Source organism: Triticum urartu, chromosome 3A (assembly GCF_056163025.1).
Source record: "Triticum urartu cultivar PI428250 chromosome 3A, HENAU_Tu73, whole genome shotgun sequence".
NCBI classification, from domain to species: domain Eukaryota; kingdom Viridiplantae; phylum Streptophyta; class Magnoliopsida; order Poales; family Poaceae; genus Triticum; species Triticum urartu.
The window spans coordinates 690,019,022-690,028,898 of record NC_141875.1 but is presented as its reverse complement, the minus strand read 5'-3'; the positions used below and the strand labels follow the sequence as shown (position 1 = coordinate 690,028,898).

The 9,877-nt window shown below is 46.3% G+C and overlaps 1 pseudogene; it reads right to left on the bottom strand.

Annotated features, from left to right (window-relative positions):
• Window positions 1-5,617: 5,617 nt before the first annotated feature.
• LOC125549682 (small nucleolar RNA Z247) lies at window positions 5,618-5,757 on the bottom strand (annotated as a pseudogene).
• Between the last annotated feature and the right edge of the window lie 4,120 nt (window positions 5,758-9,877).

The following is a 9,877-nucleotide window of genomic DNA, read 5'->3' as shown; positions in this document are numbered from 1 at the left end:
AATGCACCGTAGTAGTTTGAGACGCACATATCTGTATATCAAATTTGTGGGCATTCAAATCGACATTATGGTAATAGTCCAGCCTACGGTATTTGTCAGAATCCAACCTGAGCATTGTTTGTTTCTTTGTAGGTCTATGGTCTGGATATAAACCCAAGAGCTATCAAGATTGCACGGATAAACCTTTACTTGAATGCGCTTGATGACGATGGTCACACAATCTGCGATGGGGAGGGGAAAACGTTGCTTGATAGAGTTGAGTTCTACGAATCCGATCTTCTGTCTTACTGTAGAGACAACAAGCTAGAACTGGATCGAATTGTTGGATGCATACCACAGGTATGATCTGTTGCTACCTTATTTGGTGAAAGAATTACAGTACACCCGATGTGAATGAAAATGCATAACTCCTCAAATATACTTTCCAGATTCTTAACCCCAATCTAGAGGCAATGTCAAGGATTATAACTGAAATTTCAAGTGAGGAGTTCTTGTACTCTTTGAGCAACTACTGTTCTCTTCAGGTAAGACGAGAAACATCTTCAACACGTTTATCACTTAAATGAAAATGTATTCTCATGCATTAGACTTAAGCCATTCACTTTACCTGCTGTGGACCTTCATTCATAACGGGATACCTACCATACTGGAGATATTCAGGCGGCGTGGGTGCGAGGATTGGGTAGACATGGGTTCAGACTGTAGAGAATAGATTGATTGTTCTTGCTTGTCTTGAATATAGATACATGGCATCCTTAAATAGGAAACGCTTGGATCCTTTACCTGTCCTAATACTATTGGACCTATTAGACCTTGTATAACACTCTGGCTCTGCTTGGTAACTCTGTTATTTCCACCTCTAACAGTGTACAGGGGTGTTCTACCATGCACAAGAAAAACCAGCGAATGGAAACACATCCGTAAAAATTCTATTTGGACAGTATCCTTCTCACTCTTGGCCCCAAATATTCGCCGTTGTCTCACCTTGCTGCCATCGCCAGCAAGGCCGGCTTCCATGGTAGCTTCGTCCTGGTCACTGATAGGGAGTCATGGACGCATTCCTATGCATGGGGGTGACCGGCGTTGGGCTTGCACTGGCCGTTACGCACTGATATGAGGTTTCCATTGCTCCGATCTACTGGCTCTGCCGGACTCTGATGGTGGTCGCTGGCTCCTAGTGTGTAGCCATCCTTGCAGAGGAGCTCGATTGGTAATGCCAGCGGCCCTGTGTAGTGCACGGTGTTGGTGCTGCTGTCCCGTGCATGGAGTTTGAGCCACGAAGGGGCAGGGCCAGAGGCATGGGCTTCTCTGGTTGTCGGCGGCGCCCCATGGCATCGGCTCCTCTGGTGTTCGGCGATGGTGGAAGAGCACAGGGGGTCGAGGCTGTGGAAACTGCGAGAACGTCTTACCCTACCGACGGCGACGGTTTCGTGTTAAATAGCCAGGAGCTGATCCCTGGGATATGCGTACATGATGGTTGAAATTACAAATGTAAGATACAAGAAAGGAATGTTCGGTTACAGAGATAAGATCAACTCAAACAACCTGTCTATATCCTGCGCAACTAACACCATGTAGACTTGGGCTTCAAGTATACTCATATGTTTAACACTCTCCCTTAATCACAATATGGACATGTTGAGATTACGCTTGAATTCTTCAAAAGCTATTGTGGGCAATGCTTTTGTAAACCCATCTGCAACTTGATCTTTGGAATGAATGAACCGAATGTCCAGTTGCTTGTTAGCAACTCTTTCTTTGACAAAGTGAAAATCAATTTCAATGTGCTTTGTTCTAGCATGAAAAACAGGGTTAGCTGACAAGTATGTGGCACCAAGATTGTCACACCACGGACATGGAGCTTGAATGCACTTTATACCAAGTTCCTTTAGCAAGTACTGAACCCAAATGATTTCTACAGTTGCATTTGCAAGTGCTTTATACTCTGCCTCTATACTTGACCTAGAAACAGTAGCTTGTTTCTTTGCACACCATGAAATGAGATTTGGTCCATAGAACACTGCAAAACCACCTGTTGAGTGTCTGTCATCTAAGCATCCTGCCCAATCAGAATCAGTGAAAGCACTAACAAGTTTAGAGGATGACTTGCTAAAAGTAAGACTAGTGTTCAAAGTATTTTTGACATATCTGACAATTCGTTTGGCAGTAGTCCAATGAGCTGTGGTGGGTGCATGAAGAAACTGACATACTTTGTTAACAGCAAATGAAATATCAGGTCTCGTGAGAGTCAAGTACTGAAGTGCACCTACCAAGCTTCTGTAGTTAGTGCTATCCTCTTGATTCAAGGGATCTCCTTCAGTGAGAGACAATTTGTCAGAACTAGACAGTGGAGTTGGTGATGGTTTGCATCCTTGCAATCCAGCTCGCTTTGCAAGATCAGTTGCATATTTTTCCTGAGTAAGATGAAGGTCATCACCAAATTTCTTTACCTCAATACCCAAGAAATAGTGTAGATCTCCTAGATCTTTGAGGGAAAACTCAGCACTTAGATCTTTCAACAATCCTGCCCCTGCCTCATTAGATGAACTGGCCACAATAATATCATCAACATAGATGAGCAAGAACATGGACGTATTCAACTTGTTGTAAATAAATAATGAGGTGTCAGCCTTGGAAGGAGTAAACCCAAGTGCTTGTAGTTTGTGACTAAGACGTGACTACCAAGCTCTGGGGGCTTGTTTTAACCCATATATTGCTTTATCAAGTTTGCAAACATGAGAGGGTAACATTTTGTCCTCAAACCCAGGAGGTTGCTTCATGTAAACATCCTCTTCCAGAACGCCATGGAGGAACGCATTCTTGACATCTAGCTGACGGAGAATCCATCCCCTGGACATAGCAATAGACAAAACAAGACGAATCGTGGCAGCTTTTACGACTAAAGGTATCCTCATAGTCTAGACCATAACGTTGCTTGAATCCTTTTGCAACTAGTCTAGCCTTGTAACGATCTATAGTTCCATCAGAGTTTTGTTTTATCCTGAAGACCCATTTACAATCAATTAAATTTTTACCTTGCTTTGGGGGAACTAGGTGCCATGTTTTGTTTTTCTAAAGAGCCATGAATTCTTCATCCATGGCCTTTTTCCATGTTGCATTTCCTAATGCTTCTTGGAGTGTAGAAGGTTCACCTGCAGAGCATGCCAAACCAAACTTTGTAATGTTTTTATAATTAATAGGTTTGATTACCCCTTGTTGAAGTCGTGTCCGGCGTGGCGTAGGAGACATAGCAGCAACATCCAGCGCAGAGGATCCAGATTCTCCCCCTGCAGCGCCAGATCCCGAAGGGGATCGAGCTACAGGAGATGGCGGCGCGCTGGGATCCTTTGTGGCTGCTGGTCGATGCACAGGTGAAGAAGCGGGCACAGACGATCCAGGGTCAGATCTCCCCGACACGGCTTCATTCCGCAATGATGAGCCAGGGCCCCGGGCCCCGCAGTCAGGTCAGAGTCGGTCGGGCGGCGAGTCTGTCAACGAGTGTAGCACCGGCTCGCATCGGTTGGCCACCGAATCGGAGGAGGGCACGTGTCGGATGGGGACTCGCCAGGCGCGCGTTGCCCCGTGGGGCGGATCACAGGCGACCGCGCGTCCGCGCCTGGGAGGCTACGGCCGTCGCTGTCACAGGCCGCAGATTCTGACGCGCTGCGGTGCGCCAGCGGCTCGAATCCCGCAGCAGATTCGCTGCCAGGGTGCTGCATCGCTGATCCCGAGGGGGATTTGCTCCCCGGGAATGGACACATAAAATGTGCCTCATGTGCCGCACCGTTTTGCACAATTTCTTCAGCATTTTCGTCAGAATTTTCACCTGCATCACCAGAGGACTCATGCACACGAGGATGAGGGTTAGTCAACAGTGGTGCATTGCAATTATTTTCCACGTGATCACCATTGATAAGATGTGAGGGCAGAAGAAGGATTTCTTGACGAAGAAGTGCTCCGGCATTTGGGTGGAGATCACGAAAGGGAAAATTAGTTTCATCGAAGACGACGTCACGTGATATGTAGACGCGACCGGTGGACACATCAAGGCATTTTACGCCTTTGTGTTGGGGACTATACCCAATAAACACACACTGTTTGGACCGGAACATGAGTTTCCGGTTGTTGTAAGGCTGTAGATTTGGCCAACACGCACATCCAAAGACACGAAGGGAGTTGTACTCTGGTTTGGTGTGAAAGAGTTTTTCAAGAGGAGTTTCAAAGTTAAGAACTCGGCTAGGTAACATGTTTATGAGATGCACAACAGTAAGAAAGGCCTCATCCTAGAATTTAAGAGGCATAGATGAACGTGCAAGAAGGGCAAGCCCCACTTCAACAATGTGACGGTGCTTGCGTTCAGCCGACCCATTTTGTTGGTGGGCGTGTGGGCAAGAGACTTGGTGAGATACGCCAAGTGTTTGGAAGAAGGAGTTTAATTTTTCGTACTCCCTTCCCCAATATGATTGAACTGCAATTATTTTACTATCAAACTTGCGTTCAACTAGAGCTTGGAAGTTTTGAAAAACTTGGAAAACGTCGGATCTTTCTTAAGAAGATAGATCCATGAATATTTTCTATAGTCATCAATGAAACTGACGTAATAAGTATGTCTACCAACAGAGGAGGAGGCCGGACCCCACACATCAGAAAAAGACAAGTTGCAATGGTTTGGTAGAGATACTTGTAGAAATTGGATAAGGTAATTGATGGCTTTTAGCCTTTTGACATGAATCACAAATTGTTTCATTGTCACGCTCTTCATATGAGAGCTTATTTTTCCTAAGTAATTTCTCAACTAAAGAAAAAGATGCATGCCCTAAACGATCATGCCACTGAGATGATGAAAGCTTGATAGCACCACAAGCTTGTTTATTCTGCCTCCTAAGCTCAGGAATCAACGGATAGAGCCCTCGAACACATCTACCTCGATATAGGATTTTCCTCGTGGCCTGATCCTTGATAAAAAAGAAGAACGGGTGAAATTCAATAAAGACATGATTATCAAGGGCTATACGATGAACATAAAGTAGGTTCATGGAGGCTTTAGGGACATGCAAGATTTTTCGAAGATGAATTTTTCGGTGAGGGGTTTTAATAATTGAATGACCAACGTGACGGATCCTCATACCTTCTCCGTTTGCAGCGTGAATCTGGATGGATCCGCGGTACTTCTCCCTCGTGGTGACTTTCTCAAGTTCACCTGTGATGTGGTTTGTAGCACCACTATCCATGTACCAGTTTGTGTCAACGCCGTACGAGCCCTCAGCGCGGCCAGCTACCTTTTCATCTTGGGAGGAATCTTCATCTTCCTCAAACCGGTACCAGCAGTCCTTCGCTGAGTGACCCAGTTTGCCACAGATCTGGCACTTGACAGTATCCGGGCGTGATTTGGTGTTGTTGCCGGTGCGGCGACCCTTGGTGTTGTTGTAGGAGGGCCGCCCGCCGTTGTTGCCGCCGCTGGTGTTGTGGCCGCCGCGCGAGTTGGTGTTGGCGGCGTTCCTTCCTTTGCATGGCGGCCCGCGGTCGCGAGAGGATCCACCACCCCCGGGACCACGTGATGCGCCGTTTGCAGAGGACTTGAAGCCGGTGCCCGTGCCCTGGTAGAGCGCCACCCTCTGGTCAAAATTGCTCATCTGAGCAAAGAGCTCATCGAGCGTGACAGGGATGGTGCAAGCATCGAGCACCGAGACCAGCGGTTGATACTCCATGTTGAGGCCGGCGAGGATGTGCGAGATCAGCTGATTGTCGTCCAACGGCTTTCCTGCCGCCGCGAGCTCGTCCGCCAGCGATCGCATCTGTGCGAAGTACGTCGCCACAGACTGCTGCCCCTTCTGCGCATTAGCAAGAGCTATGCGTATGTTGTTGATGCGGGACAGAGAGGTCAAGGAGAACATGTTGGCCAACGCTGTCCAGAGATCATGCGCGTGGACAATGGAGGTGACCTGCACAAGCACTTCCTTCGACAAATTATTCAGCAGATAGCCCAATACCTGCTGTTCCTCCCTGACCCAGATAGGATGCAGGGGGTTCGGCGATGTCTCTTCCTTCCCATCTGTTGTCTTGGTGGTGACAGTCTGTGCGGGCTCCTTCATGGTTCCACCGACATAGCCGAAGAACCCCGCACCTCGGAGCTATGGCGTGATCTGCGTCCGCCAGAGCACATAGTTTGTGCGGGTAAGCTTCTCGGTGATCTGGCCGCTAAGGCTGGTCTGGGAGAAGCTTGAGGAGGAGGAGGACATGGCGGCGTGGTGGTGGATGCGGGCTAGATGAGATGGAAAAGGATGGCTCTGTATACCATGTGGAAACTGCGAGAACGTCTTACCCTACCGAGGGCGACAGTTTCGTGTTAAATAGCCAGGAGCTGATCCCTGGGATATGCGTACATGATGATTGAGATTACAAACGTAAGATACAAGAAAGGAAGGTTCGGTTACAGAGATAAGATCAACTCAAACAACCTATCTATATCCTGTGCAACTAACACCATGTAGACTTGGGCTTCAAGTATACGCATATGTTTAACACAGGCGTCGTGGAGATTCCTACTAGGATAAGCATAGCAGCGGCGGCAGTGTTGTGCTCCTGCTTTCTTGTGGCTGTGCTGGTTCTTCCCAAACCTCTTTAGTTTGTATCCACCTGGACCATAAAAAAGCAGATATGCATATACATCGGTTCTTCCAAACCAGCATCCTGTATTGTCCTCTTGGTTCCTATGATCTCCTCTCCATCTGTCCGCGAGAAGTGTGTAAATAGCTTCAACTTCAACTTGGAGATTGAGTTCCTTTTCTAATCCAGGATCAGTCACAATTCACAAACTAATGTGTGCATGTATAGCTCCTCGCTACCCCTCATATGCTGAGGCCCAGATTAGAACAGGCCGTCCTCTGTCTGTCAGAGAACAAAGAAAACTTTGTTAGGGCTACCGCTGCCGCCGCTGCCCCTACTGTTGTGCCCAGCTCCACCGATCTTGAACCTTTGGCTGCGTTCATCTCCGCCACGTATGCACCTCCAGCCACTGTTACGTGTATGTGCACCCTTGACTCCACTGCGATCAGCTGCTTTCACGCTTTTTTTGACGCGTCAACGGCGGGCTTACACCGGCCTGAACCACTTTATTACTCAAGCAAAACCGAGCAGTACAACAAGGAAACTGAGGTACACCGGGGGGGGGGGGGGGGGAGGGTGTTGGTAAAATGAAAAAGGAGTTATTACAGTACAATCTCGCTAATACATCACAATCTCCCGGTTAAATGAAACAACATTGTACCCCAATTACAGAGCAGGTTCTGCATCTGACTATGTTTGCTGCATCTGTTGGCTCACAGTTCGAGATCATCAGCTGCAGCTCTAGCAACAGTGTTTAGGCCTTGTGCTTCATTCCTAAAAACTTTTGGGTTTCCAAATATTCCAAAGGGTGGCCAAAATCACCGTTGTTCCAGTTTTATCGGACAGAGCATCACGCCATAAGAGTTGCAGATTTTGAGGGGTGCCATCATGTAAGCTGCCAAGCTCATCCCAATGTGGTTTTAGCAGTTGAGAATTGAACAGAAGATGGTCGATGCTCTCGCATTGGTTGCAAAAAGGGCAAGAACATCAGAGGTAGCAATGGTTCGGCGGAAGTGCCTCTCGTTGGTGTGCAGGCGGTCCTTGTGCGCCAGCCAAAAGAAGATTCTGCATTTGTTTGGCGCAAACTTTTTCCAGATAGCAGCGACCAGGCAATCCGTCGGTTGAAGACTCCAGGCCGCTCTTTATGCTAGCTTGGTGGTTAGGGCCTTGCCCCCTTGCCTAGTAATTCTTTTGTCAGCCACCTGCGAGTTCAAGTTAATCGAAGCCATAATAATGCACATAGCAATCAGTTCATGTTCAGCGGAGTGGGAGAGTCTATTGGTGAGGTTAAGGTTTAGGTCATGGTGAGCAAGCACCCAGGCGACTGGTGCATGCTTTCACACCATCATCACTGGTATTGCTTGCTGAGCTGTTTGCCTCCAGCGCTAGCTGTGGCTCCACCACCACTGCATCTGTATGTCTCGTCGTAACTGCTTGTACTTCTTCATGTGCCTCTGGCACTGCTGCTTCTTGTCGAGCCACCAACAATGATATTTCTTGCTTTGACTGTTGACAAGTTTGTTGCTATTGTCAACATGGAAGGCCCTGAAAATAATGATGTACGGATTGGAGTAGAGATTAACTGGATGCCTAGCTGAAAACAACAATCATAGATATTTCGGCGAGCTTGTGCAGCATCATGATCTAAGCCATATTTGATGAAGGCCATGATTTATTATCCTCCTGGCAAAATTTCAATGGTCCCCACCACTCCATAGGATTGAAGACTCGATGAAACAAATTCTCTGTGATAGACTGATGGTTAGACCACTTGCTGAATCATGACATGCAGTATCTGTCATGACGGCTTTTCAGCAGCAAAAGCCATGGTGGTTGGCTCTGATACGAACTATTGTGAACCTTAATTCACAACGGGATAACTACCCTGCTGATAGTCAGATGACGTGGCTGCGAGAAATTGGGTAGACATAGGTTGAGACTATAGAGAATAACTTGGCAGAGAATAGATTGGTTCTTTTTGCTTGGCTCAAACATAGATACATGGCACCCTTGACCACTCCTAATACGATTTTGGACTTATTAGCTCTTTCCTTATATAAGTCAACTCTATCTTAATCGTATACTTTTCTAAAGGACTCTCCTCTTTTACTTGCTGCTGCAAGTCTTTGCCAAACGCATGACCATCTCCTGCTGCAATATGACCATCCTGGTCTTCTTGCTATCCGACCGGCTGTAATGCAAGTAGTGCTACTTTGATGTATTGTGCTAACGTCCACAACATTACCTAATACTAATAGTGATCTATCTTCAATGCTTAGCTTTGTTCATGACCATCTTAGGAAAACATTGTGTTTGAACATATATCATTTCCTTATAGGCTTTTGTCTCTACTCCTGATATATCTTTTGGGTGATAATGCATGATGGTTTACTGAGAACTTAGTTCCATCTGTACAATCAATTTAACTCGAGATGGTTTGTAAGAAGTACGGTCATGATTGGCAGTCTCCTTCTGTTCACTTGTTATGTTTGTGAACTTACCATACCTTACTGTATCCAGGGTTTTGTTGAGGACGAGTTTGGCCTTGGATTGATTGCTCGTGCAGTTGAAGAAGGGATAGCTGTCATAAAGCCTATGGGTATTATGGTATTCAACATTGGTGGTCGACCAGGACAAGGTGTCTGTGAGCGCGTATTTCTACGCCGTGGATTTCACATCAAGAAGCTCTGGCAAACAAAAATTATGCAGGTAGTCTTGCTGTGACGAACAAATATTAAATAATCAGATCGTCTTCGTACCAGTATTATGTCCTGATTTGGTCAACATTATTCACTTTGAGTCGAACAACAACATTCAGCTGGGCCTAAATATTGCTCGACATTTGCCGAAGCTGTGGTTATATGTTGCAATGCCATTTTTGTTTGCCATGTTGAACAACTAGTTGGATTCTTTGCAGGCTGCCGACACTGATATTTCATCTTTAGTTGAAATTGAGGAGAATAGCCCACATCGATTTGAGTTCTTCATGGATCTAGTTGGGGATCAGCCTGTCTGTGCACGTACAGCCTGGGCATAAATGAAATCTGGTGGCCACAGTTCACATTCTTTATCTGTGTACAGCTGTCAACTTTGCAATCCCAACCAGGTTTCTTTCTGTTCTTTATATTATACTCCCTCCGTCCCATAATGTAAGACGTTTTTTGACTCTAGTGTAGTGTCAAAAAACGTCTTACATCATGGGACGGAAAGAGTATATAAAAGAAATAACACAGAGATGTAATAGTAGTAACTAAAAGAAAACTTTCAGGTG